This window comes from Mobula hypostoma, chromosome X1 (genome assembly GCF_963921235.1).
Source record: "Mobula hypostoma chromosome X1, sMobHyp1.1, whole genome shotgun sequence".
In the NCBI taxonomy this organism is placed as follows: domain Eukaryota; kingdom Metazoa; phylum Chordata; class Chondrichthyes; order Myliobatiformes; family Myliobatidae; genus Mobula; species Mobula hypostoma.
Genome location: NC_086128.1, coordinates 11,651,838 through 11,672,581, shown reverse-complemented (window position 1 = coordinate 11,672,581; position 20,744 = coordinate 11,651,838). Strand labels below are relative to the sequence as shown.

The following is a 20,744-nucleotide window of genomic DNA, read 5'->3' as shown; positions in this document are numbered from 1 at the left end:
TCTGTGGTAAAGAAGGCAAAGACAATGTTGGCATTTATTTCAAGGGGAATAGAATATAAAAACAAAGAGATAATGCTGAAGACACTAGTCAGGCCGCACTTGGAGTATTGTCAACAGCTTTGGGTCCCTTATCTCAGAAAGGATGTATTGTCATTGGAGAAAGTCTAGAGGAGGTTCACGAGGATGATTCTAAGAATGAAGGGGTTAACAAATGAGGAGCGTTTGGCACCTTTGGACCTGTACTCACTGAAATTTAGAAGAATGCATGGGGATCTCATTGAAACCTACCGAATGTTGAAAGGACTAGATAAGGTGGGATGTGGGGAGGATGATTCCTATGGTGGGGGTATCCAGAACGAGAGGGCACAGCCTCAAAATTAAGGGGCGACCTTTTCTTTCTTTAAAGGAGGAATTTTTTCAGCCAAAGAGTAGTGAATCGGTGGAATGCTCTGCCACAGACTACGATGGAGGCTAAGTCTGTGGGTATGTTCAAAGCGGAAGTTGATAGATTCCTGATTAGTCAGGGCATCAAGGGATATGGTGAGAGGGCAGGTGTATGGAGTTGAATGGGATCTGGGATCTGCCATGATAAATTGGCAGAACAGACTTGATGGACTGAATGACCTAATTCTGCTCCTATGTCTTATGGTCTAAGAATGGGGTGGAGTGAACAGTGAGGAAGGAAATCAAAGCTTGCAGCAGGATCTGAACCAGCTGGAAAAATGAGCTGAAAAATGGCAGATGGAATTTAATGCAGACAGGTGCGAGGTGTCGCACTTTGGTAGGACCAACCAGGGTAGGTCTCACACAGTAAACAGTAGGCCACTGAGGAATGCAGTCGAACAAAAGGATCTGGGAAGACAGATTCGTAATTCATTAAAAGTGGTGTCATAGGTAGATAGGGTCATAAAGAAAGCTTTTGGCACATTGCCCTTCATAAATCAAAGTGTTTACAGGAATTGGGATGTTATATTGAAGTTGTATAAGATATTGGTGAGGCTTAACTTGGAGCATTGTGTGCAGTTTTGGTCTCCTACCTACAGGAAAGATGTTAATAAGATTGAAAGAGTGCAGAGAAAATTTGCAAGGATGTTGCCAGGACTTGAGGACCTGAGTTATAAGGAAAGGTTGAATAAGTTACTACTTTATTCACTAAAGAGTAGGAGGCTCAGGGGAGATTTGATAGAAGTATGCAAAATTATGAGGGAGATAGATTGGGTAAATGCAAGCAGGTTTTTTTCAACTGAGGTTGGGTGAACTAGAGGTCATGGGTTAAGGGTGACAGGTGAAAAGTTTAAGAAAAACATGGGGGGGGGAACTCCATCAGATGGTGGTGAGAGTGTGGAACAAGCTGACAGCAGAAGTAGTGGATGCGGGTTTGATTTCAACATTTAAGAGAAATTTGGATAGGCACATGGATGGGAGAGGTATGGAGGGCTATGGTCCAAGTGCAGGTCAATGGAACTAGGCAGATTAATAGATCGGCATGGAATAGATGGGTCAAAAGCCTGTTTCTATGCTGTAGTGTTCTAAGACTCTACACTCTCCTAAACAGCAAAATTTTTTGTTTTAATAATATTAATGGAGGATAAATATCGGACTAGGCAGCAGGGTGACACAGTAGCGTGGGAGCAAATGGTAGTAGCATAGCAGTTCATAATAGTGCCATAGGATCTTTCATCTCATAGAATTTTTTGAGGATGTAACTAGTAGAGTGGATAGGGGAGAACCAGTGGATGTGGTATATTTGCATTTTCAAAAGGCTTTTGACAAGGTCCCACACAGGAGATTAGTGTGCAAACTTAAAGCACACAGTATTGGGGGTAAGGTATTGGTGTGGGTGGAGAATTGGTTAGCAGACAGGAAGCAAAGAGTGGGAATAAACGGGACCTTTTCAGAATGGCAGGCGGTGACTAGTGGGGTACCGCAAGGCTCAGTGCTGGGACCCCAGTTGTTTACAATATATATTAATGACTTGGATGAGGGAATTAAATGCAGTATCTCCAAGTTTGCGGATGACACAAAGCTGGGTGGCAGTGTTAGCTGTGAGGAGGATGCTAAGAGGATGCAGGGTGACTTGGATAGGTTGGGTGAGTGGGCAAATTCATGGCAGATGCAATTTAATGTGGATAAATGTGAAGTTATCCACTTTGGTGGCAAAAACAGGAAAACAGATTATTATCTGAATGGTGGCCGATTAGGAAAAGGGGAGGTGCAACGAGACCTGGGTGTCATTATACACCAGTCATTGAAAGTGGGCATGCAGGTACAGCAGGCGGTGAAAAAGGCGAATGGTATGCTGGCATTTATAGCAAGAGGATTCGAGTACAGGAGCAGGGAGGTACTACTGCAGTTGTACAAGGCCTTGGTGAGACCACACCTGGAGCACTGTATGCAGTTTTGGTCCCCTAATCTGGGGAAAGACATTCTTGCCATAGAGGGAGTGCAAAGAAGGTTCAGCAGATTGATTCCTGGGATGGCAGGACTTTCATATGAAGAAAGACTGGATGAACTGGGCTTGTACTCGTTGGAATTTAGAAGATTGAGGGGGGATCTGATTGAAACGTATAAAATTCTAAAGGGATTGGACAGGCTAGATGCAGGAAGATTGTTCCCAATGTTGGGGAAGTCCAGAACGAGAGGTCACAGTTTAAGGATAAAGGGGAAGCCTTTTAGGACCGAGATGAGGAAAAACTTCTTCACACAGAGAGTGGTGAATCTGTGGAATTCTCTGCCACAGGAAACAGTTGAGGCCAGTTCATTGGCTATATTTAAGAGGGAGTTAGATATGGCCCTTGTGGCTAAAGGGATCAGGGGGTATGGAGGGAAGGCTGGTACAGGGTTCTGAGTTGGGTGATCAGCCATGATCATACTGAATGGCAGTGCAGGCTCGAAGGGCCGAATGGCCTACTCCTGCACCTATTTTCTATGTTTCTATATTCCTATTTCCATTTGAGAGAGCAGACATAGCTTAACTTTGGACATCAAAGACAGCACCTTCAACAGTGCAGCATTCTTTCAAAACAGCATTGGAAAACCCACTTTTGCCCTCCTGTGATGCTTGAAGCATCAGCTTCCTTTAGAATGCAACCACCTGAGCCACATTGTAACCCAACACCTGGCAAGGTTTGCAAAGTGCCTTAAAGGAAGAAACAGTGGTAGCAAGGCAGAAAATTTGGACAAGGCACTTCCAGAGTTTAGGGGCTTGTCAACTGAAGGCAAAGTTCCCAGTGGAAGCCAGGGCTAGAGTCCAGATTTGGAGAAGTGAAGAGATCCTAAAGGGTTATAGAATTGAAGGAGATTTTTACTGAGGGTTTTGAAAACAAAGGCAAGGATTTGACAAAATATTGCTTAAGCAGCTGGCAATTAGGACAGCCCTTTCTCATTAAATAAAATCCACAGCTGGATATGGTAGACTGAAAACAACTAGTTACTACTTCTCTGAAGTCTGTGCAGTAGTTAAATTATTACCAACTGCTCTGTTGCTTGGCAAGATTAGCTGTGACATGACCTATCAGCAACAGAGCTATCTTAAGGAAAGCTGCCAAGATCCAGAGTTACATTAGGGCTACAGACTGTTCTTACCATCCCCACAAAAGAAAACAAGATAGTCATCACATTCCATCCTATAGCTCTTGATGTGTTGATCAGACTTTGTGTGAGTTGCACCTTCCTAAGATACTTTTCTTCTGGATTCAGGTCAACAGGCTGTCCTTTGATAATGTTACGGTCACATTTATTATAATTTAGTGTTAAAATCTGAGCTTTCTCACCACAGTACATCCATGCTCATGGTAACAAAACATTTTCCACAGGCAGGCTCATGCTCCCTATGAAGTGAAACTTAAAACTCAATGCTACAAGACCAACAAACATCCTTTTTCAGAGATATTTCACAGAGGAAGAAGCTTCGGATGATCACAGGGCATTCTTAATCACTTGCGAGGTGGAAAATCACCAGAAAGTCAATCCATTTTAGTTGGATTGAAGCTGAATGTAGTATTTACCTTAATAAATATTTTTGGAATTAAAACCATATTTATTATCACAGACTTATAAGACATGAAAGTACAGGCAAAGACATTAAATTACTATAAGCTAGAAAAATAAACAAATTGTGCAAAAAAAAAGAATGATGAGGTAATGTTCACAGACTCTTCAGAAATCTGGCTGCGGAGGGGTAGAAGCTGTTCCTGAATTGTTGAGTGTGGGTTTTCAGGCCCCTGTACCTCCATTACTGATTGTAGTATTACTGATGGTAGTAATGAGAAGGGAGTATGTCCCAAATGGTGACGATCCTTTGTGGCTGATGCTAACATCTTGAGGCACCACCTCGTAAAAATGTTCTCGATAGCGGAGAGGGTTGTGCTAGTAATGGAAGTGGCTGAGTCTACGACCCTCTGCAGCTTTTTGCAATCCTGTGCATTGCAACCTCCATCCCATGCTGTGATGCAACCAGCCAGAATATACTCCACCATACATTGTGCACCATTGAATTTTAAATCTCTATAAAGACAGTGACAGCAACATTTCTACACTTAAGAAGTATTGAAAAGGTATGTCTGTTTATGTCACGTCTGTTTAATGATGCTGAAGAACTAATTCATGCCTTTATATTGAATAGACTAGATTACTGCAATGCACTTTTTACTGGCCTTCCAAAACAATCTATTGACAAACTTCATCTCATTCAGAATGCTGCTGCTAGACTTTTAACTAAAATCATTGGAATCCTGTATCTTTTAGAATTGATTTTAATGTTCTCTTGTTCTTAAAGCTCTCAATGGTTTGGGATCAGAGTACACTGCAGAATAGCTTTCATTTTATAATTCTGCTCGAGCTCTCAGGTCTTTTTCCGCTGATCTCTTAAATTAAAACAATCTCAAAAGATAATTATCAGGTCAGCATTTTTGAACTACACTCCTAAACTGTGGAATCCAATACCTAAAAGTATAAGGGATGTAGTCTCAGCTAACATTTTTAAACACCCTTAAAATCTATTTATTTAACCTTGCTTTTAACTAATTTTTTTTTGCCTTTTATTTTCATGTTTGCATTTTATCCCATTGTAAAGCACTTTGAACTACATTGTCTTTTTGAAAAGTGCTCTATAAATAAGTTGTTATTATTATTGTAAGATACTTTGGTGACATACTGAATCTCCTCAAACTCCCAATGAATTAGTTGCTGGTGTGCTTTCTTCATGATTGCATCAAGATGTTGACAGCCAGAAACTAGAAGCTATTCAGCATAGCAGCAATTTTGTCACATGGTGTGAGCAGAATTATCTGCAGCTTAATGTGAAAAAGACTAAGGAGCTGGTGGTAGACCTGAGGAGGGCTAAGGCACCGGTGACCCCTGTTTCCATCGGGGGTCAGTGTGGACATGGTGGAGGATTACAAATACCTGGGGATACAAATTGACAATAAACTGAACTGGTCAAAGAACACTGAGGCTGTCTACAAGAAGGGTCAGAGCCGTCTCTATTTTCTGAGGAGACTGAGGTCCTTTAACATCTGCCGGACGATGCTGAGGATGTTCTACGAGTCTGTGGTGGCCAGTGCTATCATGTTTGCTGTTGTGTGCTGGGGCAGCAGGCTGAGGGTAGCAGACACCAACAGAATCAACAAACTCATTCGTAAGGCCAGTGATGTTGTGGGGATGGAACTGGACTCTCTCACGGTGGTGTCTGAAAAGAGGATGCTGTCCAAGTTGCATGCCATCTTGGACAATGTCTCCCATCCACTACATAATGTACTGGTTGGGCACAGGAGTACATTCAGCCAGAGGCTCATTCCACCAAGATGCAGCACAGAGCGTGATAGGAAGTCATTCCTGCCTGTGGCCATCAAACTTTACAACTCCTCCCTTGGAGGGTCAGACACCCTGAGCCAATAGGCTGGTCCTGGACTTATTTCCTGGCACAATTTACATATTACTATTTAACTATTTATGGTTTTATATGGCTATATTTATATTCTGTTCTTGGTTGGTGCAACCGTAATGAAACCAAATTTCCCTCGGGATCAATAAAGTATGACTATGACTTTCCACTCCACCACTGGCCCTTCAATGAGGACTGATGTATGTTCTCCCGACTTTCCCTTCCTGAAGTCCACAATCAATTCCTTGGTCTTTCAGGTGTTGAGTGTGAGTAAGCTTTCAGTTACTTTCAGAAGTAAAAATTAATATTCTACAAGTTTTTTCATCTTAATTCCCTAGTAGTTGTAATGCTAACAGACAATAACCTTCATCTTTTTTCACTGACTCTGAGCTTCAATTGCCTGTCATCTTAATCCTGCATCCCATTCACATTCTGTTTTCTCTGTCTTTGTTCTTTTACAGTGTTTCAACAACACCCAGTGTAAGCTCAAAAACAGCACCTCATCTTCAATCAAGGCAAATTTTCAACCCTCAGGACTTAATACTGAACTCAGGAATTTCAGATAAGCTTCTAGGTGACCAATTCTGATGGAAGGTCACTGACTGTAACATTTCATTAAGGGTGCCATGGTACTGTAGCGGTTGGTGTAACGCTACTACAGCTGGGGCATTCCGGAGTTCGGAGTTCAATTCCAGTGTCATTCTGTAAATGTCCTTCCCATGGAATCCGTGGGTTTTCTCCAAGTGCTCTGGTTTTCTCCCACAGTCCAAAGGTATACCAGGTAGGTTCATTGGTCATTGTAAATTGTCCCATTGATTAGACTAGGGTTAAATTAAGTTTGTGGGCTTGCAGGGGCTGCATGGCTCAAAGGCCCAGAAGGGCCTACTCTGTACTGTATTGACAAATAAAGTAATTAATTAACTATTTTTCTCTCCTCATAGACATTGCTTGACCTCCTGGCTATTCGCAGCAATCTCTTTTATTTCAGCTTTCCAGCAACTGCAAAGTTTTTTTTATCTGAGAGTTCCAGCACCTTTTCCATCTTCTCCATTCTCATTCCTCTCCTTCTATTCACTCCTCCTCCAGACAGATCATCTATGATTAACAAGGCCTCTGTCAGCCAGCACCAACACCATTTGAGTCATTCAATCTGCCTTGGGCTCTGTCCTTCCACAGAAATTCTCTTCTCTCCACCCTTTCTTCTCTCTCTCTGCACCTTATAACACACATTGTTTCTCACTTTGCACAGTTCTCTCTCTACATACGCTGCCTGACCCGCTAATTATTTCCAACATTTTTTTGTTTTTAGTTATCATTTCACGAAGGGATAAGTCCATCTGGTTTCCACTGACCAGATCGGATCTTGATTAAAGACATAATATAAACAAAGATGAATTACCTCCTCTTGAGGTTATTATCCACATTGCATTGAGTGCTGATTACATGTTCCCTAGCCAAATACAAAAGAAATTCCTTGAGCAGCAACTCCACAGTCCAATTATCTGGTTGCAACTTTGAATGAATCATATCTAGAGAACATTCTCAAAGCTGCCTTGAAAATTTTTAAGATTCTCACTGACACATGGGAATTCTTTATCCATGATCACTCAAAAGGGACGAGGAATGGAAGCAGGTCATCCTCAATCATGAAGTACTGCCTAAGAAGAAAGAATGCTCTCCACTGCCACCTGTCCTGTCAGCTCTCAACCAGCCCCTTTTCTGCCAGCTTATTCTATAGCACTCCCAATATAAACCATTTAAAACACTGCTAGAGCATAAATCACTTTAATCCATAAGACAGGGGAGCAGAATTAGGCCATTCGGCCCATCAAATCTACTCCGCCATTCAATCATGGCTTATTTATTTTTCCTCTCGATTCCATTCTCCTGCCTTCTCCCTGTAACCATTGACCCTGAATTTATTGTTTAAAGAGCTGACTTTTACCTGTCTATTGTTCACATGAGGGGTAGAATTTCTTCAGGATTTCAATCTTCTGCCAGAAACTTAAGGTAATATGAGGAAATGGCCAATGGCCTTAGGTTAATGATTGTATTAAAATAGTGCAAACATGAATCTATTGCAAATATTATATTCACTACTAAAGTAAAAGTAGCACACAGACAAAATTAAATCTCCAGTAGTTCAGAAATTTTAAGATGAACTAAATGCAGCCATAGCCCATTTCAGGTAACTCAGATATTTATGCTAAATATAGAAATTTCAAAAACTGTATTTTCTCTTTCGCTAAAGTTACAGTGGGAGAACCTCTGTAGAAATTCTATCGAAGCATGTGCAAGTTACTTGACCCCATGGGCAACCAATACTGCAGTGAAAAGGAGGGGGTCTGGGGTTAGTGGGGTGCTAATGGTGGCTAAAAACAACAGAACCAAATCCAGCAGGTGTCACCAGAGAGCAGCGGGGGGGGAGGACACTGCAGGCTGATTGATTTATCACCCCAAGAACACAGATAGTAATTGTTGTCACTGTTCTGATTGAAATCACCTCCTGTAATGCAGGCCAAAAATCAGACCACATAGAGCTCTGGAACATCATCATTTCAAACACAGAATTTAACTAATAAGTAAGTACGCATAATAATATTGAACCGTGTGTGCCTCACATTGTTGGTTTCATTTATTTTAATTTTCTCCTCTTCAGATTTAAACATTATGACACACCTTCCCCAAAACCAAACTCATTGCCAGTATGCACAGTATTTGATAAGAGTACAGATGTGAGAATAGGAGTGAACAATAAACTTCAATATGTCCTTAGATGGAACTGCTCAATAACAGCTAACCGCATCGTTAGGCTGTGAGACACATCAGTTGTTGGAAAGGGATGTTTTGCTCAACACTGGGGGAGTGAATGTGTACATTGGTGAAGGAGGGTTATTGGTGGTGCAAAATGAGGTCACTGATATGGAGGCTCATGAGGCCCAAATCATGCACTGTTCTATATGAATGCATTGAAAATTAACTGTTTCTGAGCCAGCCAAGTCTGAGAGAAGCTGCAGAATGAGAAACTCTTGTGTCAACAGCAGGAGTAATGACTTGTCTATAATGGAAGAGAAGCCATATGTCAAATTTGATTGACAATTTGGCAAACAGGGCGATGAGTTTATTAAAATAGTACACATAGTAATGTATTGCAGATGTGTTCACTAGTGCTCTAATAAGCACATGGACAACATTTAGCAATGTGAAGATGAGCTAAGTTTATTGTTTCTTATTCTTTGATAGTGCAGACAAGCATAAGAAGTGCTACACTGGTGGGTGTGTTCAACGACTTTTTCTGTCTCTCATTGCTACAGTCAGAAGTTCCTACCTGCTTCAAAAAGGCAACTATTATACCAGTGTCCAAGAACAGCAGTGTGAGCTGCCTTACCATCATCCAGTAGCACTCACATCTACTGTGATGAAATGCTTTGAGAGGTTGATTATGGCTAGAATGAACTCCTGGCTCAGCAAGGACCTGGACCCACTGCGATTTGCCTACAACCACAATGGGTGCATGGCGGATGTAATCTCATTGGCTCTTCACGCAGCCTGGATCACCTGGACAATACAAATACCTATGTCAGGATGCTGTTTATTGACTACAGCTCAGTGTTTAACACAACCATTCCACAGTTTTGATCAACAAGCTACAGAATCTGGGCCTCTGTACCTCTCTCTGCAACTGGATCCCCAACTTCCTAATCAGACCACAGTCTGTGCGGATCAGAAATGATATCACTACCTCACTGACGATCAACACTGGTGCACCTCAGGGGTGCGTGCTCAGCCCACTGCTTTATTCTCTCTACATCCACTACTGAGTGGCTAGGCACAGCTCAAATACCATCTATAACTTTATTGACAATACAACTATTGGCAGAATTTCAGGTGGTGACGAGAGGCCGTACAGGAGCAAGATATACCAGCTAGTCAGGTGGTGTCGCAGCAACGATTTTGCACCCAATGTCAATAAGACCAAAGAATTGCTTGTGGACTTCAGAAAGGGTAAGACAAGGGAACACACACCAGTCCTCATAGAAAGATCAGAAGTGGAAAGCGTGAGCAATTTCAAGTTCCTCTAAGTGTCAAATATCTCTAAGGATCTATCATGGACCCAACATGTCAATACAGCTATAAAGAAGGTGGGGAGAGGAGGAGCAGTACAAGCTTGCAGGTGATAGGTGAAACCAGGTGAGGAAGGGAGGATGAATTGAGAAGCATCTGTGTCAGTTCTGTACTGAGTTAGCTCATTGAAGTCAGGTGGTGACAGTAGGAATGAAAAGTAGTTTCCTTGGGAAGGTGAAAATAAACCAGGATTGCTGGTACTGATTATGATACAGAAGACAATGCTGGAAGGTGGGTATATTAATGCAAACTTTCAAGATGTTTCAAGGAGAGTAATCAAACAAATTTTCGACATCAAAGTGCATAAATAAGCTAATGTTTTCTCAGAGGAGGAAGATAGGAGATATTTTATAAAACATAGAACATAGAAAAGTACAGTACAGGCCCTTCGGCCCACAATGTTGTGCCGACTCTCAAACCCTGCCTCCCATATAACCCCCCACCTTAAATTCCTCCATATACCTGTCTAGTAGTCTCTTAAATTTCACTAGTGTATCTGCCTCCACTACTGACTCAGGCAGTGCATTCCACGTACCAACCACTCTCTGAGTAAAAAACCTTCCTCTAATATCCCCCTTGAACTTCCCACCCCTTACCTTAAAGCCATGTCCTCTTGTATTGAGCAGTGGTGCCCTGGGGAAGAGGCACTGGCTATCCACTCTATCTATTCCTCTTATTATCTTGTACATCTCTATCATGTCTCCTCTCATCCTCCTTCTCTCCAAAGAGTAAAGCCCTAGCTCCCTTAATCTCTGATCATAATGCATACTCTCTAAACCAGGCAGCATCCCGGTAAATTTCCTCTGTACCCTTTCCAATGCTTCCACATCCTTCCTATAGTGAGGCAACCAGAACTGGACACAGTACTCCAAGTGTGGCCTAACCAGAGTTTTATAGAGCTGCATCATTACATAGCGACTCTTAAACTCTATCCCTTGACTTATGAAGGCTAACACCCCATAAGCTTTCTTAACTACCCTATCCACCTGTGAGGCAAATTTCAGGGATCTGTGGACATGTACCCCGAGATCCCTCTGCTCCTCCACACTACCAAGTACCCTACCATTTACTTTGTACTCTGTCTTGGAGTTTGTCCTTCCAAAGTGTACCACCTCACACTTCTCTGGGTTGAACTCCATCTGCCACTTCTCAGCCCACTTCTGCATCCTATCAAAGTCTCTCTGCAATCTTTGACAATCCTCTACACTATCTACAACACCACCAACCTTTGTGTCGTCTGCAAACTTGCCAACCCACCCTTCTACCCCAACATCCAGGTCGTTAATAAAAATCACGAAAAGTAGAGGTCCCAGAACAGATCCTTGTGGGACACCACTAGTCACAATCCTCCAATCTGAATGTACTCCCTCCACCACAATCCTCTGCTTTCTGCAAGCAAGCCAATTCTGAATCCACCTGGCCAAACTTCCCTGGATCCCATGCCTTCTGACTTTCTGAATAAGCCTACCGTGAGGAACCTTGTCAAATGCCTTACTAAAATCCATATAGATCACATCCACTGCACTACCCTCATCTATATGCCTGGTCACCTCCTCAAAGAACTCTATCAGGCTTGTTAGACACGATCTGCCTTTCACAAAGCCATGCTGACTGTCCCTGATCAGACCATGATTCTCTAAATGCCCAGAGATCCTATCTCTAAGAATCTTTTCCAACAGCTTTCCCACCACAGACGTAAGGCTCACTGGTCTATAATTACCTGGACTATCCCTACTACCTTTTTTGAACAAGGGGACAACATTCGCCTCCCTCCAATCCTCCGGTACCATTCCCGTGGACAACGAGGACATAAAGATCCCAGCCAGAGGCTCAGCAATCTCTTCCCTCGCCTCATGGAGCAGCCTGGGGAATATTCCGTCAGGCCCCGGGGACTATCCGTCCTAATGTATTTTAACAACTCCAACACCTCCTCTCCCTTAATATCAACATGCTCCAGAACATCAACCTCACTCATATTGTCCTCACCGTCATCAAGTTCCCTCTCATTGGTGAATACCGAAGAGAAGTATTCATTGAGGACCTCGCTCACTTCCACAGCCTCCAGGCACATCTTCCTACCTTTATCTCTAATCGGTCCTACCTTCACTCCTGTCACCCTTTTGTGCTTCACATAATTGAAGAATGCCTTGGGGTTTTCCTTTACGCTACTCGCCAAGGCCTTCTCATGGCCCCTTCTTGCTCTTCTCAGCCCCTTCTTAAGCTCCTTTCTTGCTTCCTTATGTTCCTCAATAGACCCATCTGATCCTTGCTTCCTAAACCTCATATATGCTGCCTTCTTCCACCTGACTAGATTTTCCACCTCACTTGTCACCCATAGTTCCTTCACCCTACCATTCTTTATCTTCCTCACTGGGACAAATTTATCCCTAACATCCTGCAAGAGATCTCTAAACATCGACCACATGTCCATAGTACATTTCCCTGCAAAAACATCATCCCAATTCACACCCGCAATTTCTAGCCTTATAGCCTCATAATTTGCCCTTCCCCACTTAAAAATTTTCCTGTCCTCTCTGATTCTATCCTTTTCCATAATAATGCTAAAGGCCAGGGAGCGGTGGTCACTGTCCCCCAGATGCTCACCCACTGAGAGATCTGTGACCTGACCCAGTTCATTACCTAGTACTAGATCTAGTATGGCATTCCCCCTGGTTGGCCTGTCCACATACTGTGACAAGAATCCGTCCTGGACACACTTAACAAACTCTGCCCCATCTAAGCCCTTGGAACTAATCAGGTGCCAATCAATATTAGGGAAGTTAAAGTCACCCATGATAACAACCCTGTTATGTTTGCACTTTTCCAAAATCTGCCTCCCAATCTGCTCCTCTGTATCTCTGCTGCTACCAGGGGGCCTATAGAATACCCCCAATAGAGTAACTGCTCCCTTCCTGTTCCTGACTTCCACCTATACTGACTCAAAAGAGGATCCTGCTACATTACCCACCCTTTCTGTGGCTGTAATAGTATCCCTGACCAGTAATGCCACCCCTCCTCCCCTTTTTCCACCATCTCTATCCCTTTTAAAGCACTGAAATCGAGGAATATTGAGAATCCATTTCTGCCCTGGTGCCAGCCAAGTCTCTGTAATGGCCACTACATCATAATTCCATGTATGTATCCAAGCTCTCAGTTCATCACCTTTGTTCCTGATGCTTCTTGCATTGAGGTACACACACTTCAGCCCTTCTGCCTTACTGTCTTTACACCATTTATTCTGTTTCTCTTTCCTCAAAGCCTCTCTATATGTTAGATCTGGCTTTACTCCATGCACTGCTTTCACTGCTCTATCGCTCCGGGTCCCATCCCCCTTGCAAATTAGTTTAAACCCTCCCGAACCATGCTAGCAAGCCTACCTGCAAGGATATTGCTCCCCCTTGAGTTCAGGTGCAACTCATCCAATCTGTACAGGTCCCACCTTCCCCAGAAGAGATCCCAATGATCCAAAAATTTAAAACCCTGCCCCCTGCACCAACTCCTCAGCCACGCATTCAACTGCCATCTCCTCCAATTCTTACCATCACTGTCACGTAGCACTGCCAGCAATCCTGAGAACGCCACCCTTGAGGTCCTGTTCTTCAGCCTTCTGCCTAGTTCCCAAAACTCACACTTCAGGACCTCATCCCTCTTCCTGCCTATGTCGTTGGTCCCAACATGTATCACGACTTCTGGTTGCTTTCCCTCTCGTACCAGGATGTCGTGCACCTGGTCAGAGACATCCCGGACCCTGGCACCCGGGAGGCAACAAACCATGCAGGTGTCCTTCTCACGTCCACAAAATCTCCTGTCTGCTCCCCTGACTATAGAGTCTCCAATGACAACAGCTCTCCTCTTCTCCGTCCCACCCTTCTGCACCACAGGGTCAGACTCAGTGCCGGAGGCCCTGCCACCATGGCTCACACCTGGCCGGTCGTCCCCGCCAACAGTATCTAGGACGGTAAACTTATTATTCAGGGGAATGGTTACAGGGGTGCTCTGCACTACCTGTCTGCTCACCTTCACTTTCCCCCCTCTGACTGTCACCCAACGACCTGCTTCTGACAGCCTAGGTGTGACTACCTCCCTGCAGCTCTCATCTATGACTGCCTCATTCTCCTTTATGAGTCGAAGGTCATCCAGGTGCTGCTCCAGATTCCTTACACGGTCTTCCAGATTGCCCAGCCGTATGCACTTCTGACAGATGTGACTCTGCGGGAGAGGGGCATTCCCCCAAGACTGCCACATCTCACATGAGAGGCACATCACCGTCTCAGGAGACATTGTAAAAACTAACTGCGAGCTAGCTTGTCCTCCGCCTCTTCTTGTCGAAGCCTCCCGAGTCAAAGCCTCAAAGCTCCAGTCCTTCACTGGCCCACTCACTCACTGGCCGCTTTCCACCAAAAATGGTCTTTCTTCCTCATGTTTGCATATAGCAGCTCAATCAGACTAGACTTTGCTCTACCAAAATAGAAAAAAGGGTACTGACTTAGTTTGAGAGGGTGACCTGATCACTACATGACAGATGCGAACTTAACAACACAGAAAGTGATTTGTCCCACTGTCTTCAAGACATCGTGCCCACTTGTCCTGGTCTCCAGTGTTGGATCTGGTGATTTTGTGATCCAAAACTTCTTTGAAAATCATGAATGAGACATAACACCAGGTAGTTACAGCCATTTTATTTGGTGTTATAAGAACAAAGGAAGACAAGTCATCAAAGAAGCCATGGGTCATCCTATACTGAAAACTAGCTCAGACTCGAGAGACAACAAGACATCCAAGTGATTAGGAATAACTAATAAAATAATCAGGTTCAGTGGCGGGACACAGGCTACAGAGAAACTTCGAGAAAAATACAGAATCAGCTAAACTACAATTACTGAAAATTCACTGAACAATTACACACATACAGTTGATAATATAAAAATATAAGCAAACATAATAAAGTTAGACTAAAAGATAAATAACAATTCTAATTGTTGGGCTCTAATCCAATAGCAGCAAGCCAGTGAAAACTGTGGATCCCTTTTCAAAGATCCAGGTATGGATATCACCTCAAAGAAAGGGCAAGCACTTAGCTCAGAAGGACCCCCCATAACAGTCAGTTGTCTGGACCTGTGAATCACCACCCTAGCAGGTCAGGCAGCTGTCCTGTTCTACTATTGCACTGTGTGTCCAAAGATTGGGAGCATGGGGCTGAAATGCAGCCACAAATTGAGGAAGAACCCCTTCAAATGCTCAAAGAGAGCCTTCAATTTTTTTGCCATAAATGCATACATTTATGGAGCTGGCCACTGAAATGATACGTAGTCTGGGTACCCAATTTAAAAATCTGTTGCAGTAAACTCTCTACTCCAGCTCAACAATGTAAGAGACCTCCACTGGGGATCCCCTCACCATCAAATGATAGGATAGATCAGATGAGGATGGGGTTTCTCGGAGCAGCCTATACAAGAAATGCCTCCATGAGGTATGGAACAACGGACGACATTTCTGAGAGACAGCCCATATTGTGTGGGACTGGTTCCTAGAGGTATTTTGATTCTAAATTCAATGAGGTCAGCTGGGTCAGGATTATGCAGATATTGACCCACCCCAACAACCTTGTAACTGAGTCCTCCAGCAACACCGGAAGAATCCATTACAAACCTTGGTGTTATGTGGCTTTCTCCTTCACCATCTATTGACTGCCAGAGCACTCTCCACCACCAGCAAGTTAATACTCTGAATGGAGATGAGTGTGCCTCAGACTCGGAAAAGGCCTTGGTAAAGGACAGACAGCTCCCACAGAGTAAGCAGCTGATTCCTGTTGATGGAAAGCAGTGCCCCTGCCGCAATAAATACATTGACAGTGCACACAAGGCAGAGTCACAACCTTGGTATGGATGCACACCAGCAACTGACCATTCTCACCCCACAGAATAGCATTGTAGCATAGTGGTTAGTGTAATACTATGATCCAGGTTCAATTCCCACTGCTATCTGTAAGGAGTTTGCTCATCCTCCCCATAACCATGTGGGTTCCTCCAGGTACTCCAGCTTCCTCCCACGTTTGAAAGGCGTACAGATTACCGCTTAGTAAGCTAATTAGTCACCTGGGTATAATTGGACAGCATGAGCTCGTTGGGCCAGAAGGGCCTGTTACCATGCTGTATCTCTAAATAAAGCTGTTTGCATGTCCTTGCTGGACAGATCTGGGGTCAACAAAGCCCTGTAAAAGGAGCACACTGGTTTATCTGTCCCACTGTGTATAATGGAGGAGCTGTCATTGCTCAGCAGCTTTATGAGGGACCCCCTTGACCTGCAGGTCCCACAGGGCATCCTTCTTTTTAATTCTACATCTGCTACAGTACCAGATTCTCAACTGCTCAACCCTGAGAAGGTTCCAAAAACTCCCTCTCAAGGCACCCAGTCTCAAATGCCCACCCCTTGGTGTACAGAAGAGACAGATGTGAATCTTGCTCATATCCCATCGTAGCCTCAATGACAGGAAGCCCTGTTTCCTTCTCCTGGTAGCCAGGAACTGACAATCAATCCAGCAGCTGTGCTTCTTACGGTTGTTAAAAGTGCCTGTTTATATACTCCACCTGTGTGTGCAGTAAATGAGTTCTGCCTATATGTGATAATGCTAGCATAGCATCGACTGCATGAATGCTTTTGAGACAAAGGAAATATAAACATGTGAGATGCAAGCAGTTAGTCTCCAATTTTTTCAGTTTTCTTTTCTTTTGTGGTGCACTTCCCTATAACGCCACTCCATCCACACCCTTGTCATTCGTCTCTAAGGCAAACATTGGAGGGGCATTTTTTTTATTTTCATTTTCATTTGCCAGTAGCAGAACTGGCATTTCTCATCTTGGAGAATGACCCTAATAATCAACTCCAAATTCTAGAGTTCCATTTATAGTTGAGTTTATGGTGACTTAATAAGTCAAATATTGATTTTAAATCACACAGGATTTCAGGAAACACATTCTCTGATTTCTTGCATTTAGTTTATAAAGTAATGCAATGAAGACAATATTCTGCCTTGTGGAACCTCAGAACTGAGACCAACCGAGTCAATGAACTCAGCACCTCTTCTTCCATAGATATAAAATGGCAGTAACTAACACACAGAATGCATGGTTCCTGCAGTGATCACTGCATGACTAAAGCACTAACCTTATACAGGACAAAATTTAGAATGATAAAACTGGTGGAGGGTAGGGATGGAGTAACATCATGGGGAAGTGCATCACTGAAAAAAGAAAAATCAAAAACAAAATTGGAGAATCGAAATAGGCAAACTTGGAGTGGATTAAAAGGGTGGCACAACATTGTAGGCCGAAGAGTCTGTAATGTGCTGTGAAGTGAAAACATTGTCAGATATTTCTCCTTCTCGAAGACATTAACATCTATGCTTTCAATTTCCCCTCACTTTTATTTCATCTACGTCAATAACTTGCATTTTGAGTTAATACAGCTCAAAAGTTCTTCCTAGGAGTGTAATCAAGAAAAGGCTTCACATCAAGACTTAATCATGGATCTTAAGACCAATGACCAAATGTGCAATTAGAGGTGGATTCTGAGGCATTGTGAAAAATCTGGATGCAATGCTGCTTAGGCAAGGTATGCCAGATCTCAAGGAGGGCCTCAGTGGTTGCAGACGGGCCACTACAGTGATGTAATTAACTTTAGGATTGGTCAAGAGGACAGAATTGGAGTGATACAAAGACCTCAGAGGGCTGTAGGATGGGTGGCTTTACAGCATAATCAAAGGTTTAATTTGACTAGGTCATTATTTTTCCCCTCACAAATGAATATGAATAGACAAAGAAATGTTGCTGATCTGAAACATTGACTAGTTTCTCTTTAAACAAATGCCGCTGACTGGCTGATTTCTTTTCGCATGTTTTTGTTTTGTAATAAATTACAGTGTTATTTTTGCTTATCCCCACCCTCTTTCCACTCCAGTCTCTACATACCACATCCAGTTAACTTTTTAAATAAAACAGTAAAAATGGTTGCATGAATGGAAACAGAGGGAATCAACACCCAACATCAAATTATACTGAACACTCTGGAGCTATGATCATTGCAAGTATTTTCCAAAATTTAAACTTAAGTTAAAAGTTAAAACCTTTAGATTCACATCTCCAAAATATGGGCATATCAAATTTTCAAGCCTTTTTATTTAAAAAGTGTCCTTACCTTCTAAAGTTGTTTATTCATAAAAAAATCTATTTACCTAAAAACTTAAAGATTTACCTTAACACCTCAGCAGCGTTGAGCATGGAATTCCCTACTCTGAGCACTAGCCTATTGGAAAACTTGCATTTGCAGGGGGCTCAGCTACGATGGCTTTCACGGCTAAATATCCTTCCAACACACCATTTATGAAGCACGCCAACTAGAAAGCTGAATAGCGGTATGGTCGCCATTGAATTGTACCAAGCATCGTCTCTGGAGAAAGAGTGTTTACGTTTATTATTTCAGTTCAAAAATTAACTGCTCCAAGAAATTGTTATAATTCTTCTCAAATACCTACATTTTTTTTAAAAAAGTGCAGTCAATTCTCCTCCAAATCCGATTGCAATTTTGATCAGTTTTTATGTAGCGAATCGGCCTGCCGCCGAAAGCAGGCAATGAAATTCAGCGCATGCGCACTCATGACCTTGCCTGTTGCCGATTTGCCGCGCAAAACCGGAAGACGAGAGGCGGCAGCTGACGGGCTCGGTGATTGGCTCATGGCATCCATGCTCACGTGACGCGTAGTGCATGGTCGACCCCGGCGGAGGATCGCAAGGCGCCGGGAGGATTTCAGTGGTAGGCTGCGGATTTGATTATATTTCCCCCAACCCCACAAGGTCTAATGACTATATGATCTGATCGGTGACAATACAAATTAAACGTGAAATAACAGTTCAGACGATCGAACCTGCTTTATTTCACTTACAGACTGCCCATAACTTTACGATTAAAATTCAAACACACTTGATCAATTCCTACTAACAAATAAACGGCAACTACTTGAGCCACCCCCTCCCTTCGATCCAGAGGTCCTAATCCGATTCAGTCGTGGCCGTTTACTATGCGAACTGGAGGTCTTGGAAACGGCACATTTCGGCTGAAGTTCTGCAGCTTATCCCCCATCTTCTTCAATATATATATATTCAACCTAGTGGTATTTTGTCATCAGTGATCCCTCAACATTGAAATTTCTCACAATGATAGCTGAGTTCAAGCACTTTTCATCAAATGTTGTTATAAAATTCTACATTGAAAACTATGTCATTGGTGGCACTCGCAGTACAGTGCCCAATTTCAGGAGAGTGAATCATTTCATTTTTAGAAACATATTTGTCTGTTCTTTATTTTGGAAAAGTCAATAAAAAACCCTAGGACACATATAATCACATGGATTTGTAGAGAATTTATTCAGGAATTCAAATAAGTAATCACTTTCTGTATATATTCCATATTAACATCAGTACAGCAGAAAATGTTACCCCAGCCCCCAAAAGCTTTTTACATGATATGGAGCCCTTCAGAAATTTCACCTTATTACAAAAAATGCAGGTTTGATCATACACCCCTGCTTCGAATGAAGATCTCCTATTTGGCCTTTTTGATGTACAGGTGTTCTCACCAGCTTCATCAGTAATGCTTTCCTTGTCTTTCCTTTTCAGAGTATCTCAGTCTCTCTTCATGGTGAAGAGGCTTCAGCATCTTCGGTGATAGTAGATTCTTGGGACTTCTCTTTCTCCAAGTTTTTTAGCAACATCTAAAATAGGGGCATAGTTTCTCACTTTGGCTGCTTCAAGTAATGTTTTCCAGGATTCATAGTCTCAAGGACTAACTAAGTTGTCATCATCTTCTTTTGATGTTTTCCGGTGTATGATACACTGCTTCTTAATAGATTCTTTGTGCTTATGTCTCTCCATTCTGAAGAAAAGTGATTCAGCTACTCGAGATCTAAATCTACTCCACTCTTCTCTCTCCTCTCTTGTGTAGGACTATCCCACCACCACAGTACCTGAAACAGAAAAAAAATCACATTAACATTGCTGGTGAAAAAAGCACCTGCTGCAAAGGTGATATAAATGTACGTATAAATGGTGATATACAAGATATAAATGTGAAACAGAACACGAAAACAGAAGTACATCTTGTGTAATGTATAGTCACTGTGTTGTCACTGCCAGTAATAGATGACATTTGTAGAGATGCTAATTTTAACAACTTTTCTGCAAAACATATAGTCTGAGCTATATTCCCACCAATTTTGAAAGACAAAGCATCAATAATAAGAGAGAACCATCAGTTTGAAGTAGAACGCTTTATTCTGTGCTATGTATAGTTTTGAAAAGTGTGTTTTGTCATGGGGTTATAAATAGAGTGATAACACACAGAAAGCTACCAATGCTATCACATATTTTCTAGCACTAGGGGTGTATACCTTGCCAAAAATAACTATAAAAATTATTCACCCCAGATGGTACCAGTGGCCCAAGTTTGGGGCCCTGGCTCACGGACATATATGCATATTGAATAGATTAAAATTGTGCAAAAACAGAAATAATATTTATTTCAAAAAGGGAGGTAGTGTCCAAAGCTTCAATGTCCATTCAGGAATCAGATGGCAGAGGGAAAGAAGCTGTTCCTGAATCATTGAGTGTGTGTCTTCAGGCTTCTGTACCTCCTACCTGATGGTAACAGTGAGAAAAGGGCATGTCCCGGGTGCTGGGGGTCC

General features: G+C 42.7%; 1 long non-coding RNA gene across 1 annotated transcript; it reads right to left on the bottom strand.

The window, feature by feature from the left end:
- Positions 1-9,099: 9,099 nt before the first annotated feature.
- Positions 9,100-18,633, bottom strand: LOC134340234 (uncharacterized). The gene is made up of 3 exons (XR_010016497.1): positions 18,540-18,633; positions 18,260-18,454; positions 9,100-9,442 (listed from the first exon to the last, which is right to left on the bottom strand). It is a non-coding gene; the product is annotated as an uncharacterized LOC134340234 (long non-coding RNA).
- Between the last annotated feature and the right edge of the window lie 2,111 nt (positions 18,634-20,744).